The sequence below is a fragment of the Coregonus lavaretus genome (genome assembly GCF_964263955.1).
Source record: "Coregonus lavaretus genome assembly, chromosome: 37".
NCBI lineage: Eukaryota > Metazoa > Chordata > Actinopteri > Salmoniformes > Salmonidae > Coregonus > Coregonus lavaretus.
Window position 1 is genome coordinate 2,953,877 of NC_140024.1, and position 1,034 is coordinate 2,954,910.

Here is a 1,034-nt window from a genome sequence, read left to right on the forward strand (position 1 = left end):
CTATGATTTGTTTAAAGTGTGTGTCTATTGTGTATGCTTTTGGAATATGCTCTTATCACGATTACTAAGAGAAGCATGATGGGTTTTTATTTTTAGGAGGAGGGTTGGTTGGAGGGGTTGAGATTCAGTGATGTTCAGCCTGTGACTTGTCCTGAAATAACTGGGGATGGTCTGACTAAGGCTGCGTTGACACAGGCTGCCCAATTCTAATATTTTGCCCAATTATACAGTGCATTCGGAAAGTATTCAGACCCCTGGACTTTTTCCACTTTGTTACGTTACAGCCTTATTCTAAAATTGATGAAATACAGTGGCTTGCGAAAGTATTCACCCCCATTGGCATTTTTCCTATTATGTTGCCTTACAACCTGGAATTAAAATGGATTTTTTGGGGGTTTGTATAATTCAATTTACACAACATGCCTACCACTTTGAAGATGCAAAATATTTTTTGGGGGTGAAACAAACAAGAAATAAGACAAAAAGACAGAAAACTTGAGCGTGCATAACTATTCACCCCCCCCCCCCAAAAAAAAGTCAATACTTTGTAGAGCCATGTTTTGCAGCAAGTACAGCTGCAAGTCTCTTGGGGTATGTCTCTATACACTTGGCACATCTAGCCACTGGGATTTTTGCCCATTCTTCAAGGCAAAACTGCTCCAGCTCCTTCAAGTTGGATGGGTTCCGCTGGTGTACAGCAATCTTTAAGTCAAACCACAGATTCTCAATTGGATTGAGGTCTGGGCTTTGACTAGGCCATTCCAATACATTTAAATGTTTCCCCTTAAACCACTCGAGTGTTGCTTTAGCAGTATGCTTAGGGTCATTGTCCTACTGGAAGGTGAACCTCCGTCCCAGTCTCAAATCTCTGGAAGACTGAAACAGGTTTCCCTCAGGAATTTCCCTGTATTTAGCGCCATCCATCATTCCTTCAATTCTGACCAGTTTCCCAGTCCCTGCCAATGAAAAACATCCCCACAGCATGACGCTGCCACCACCATACTTCACTGTGGGGATGGTGTTCTCGGGTGATG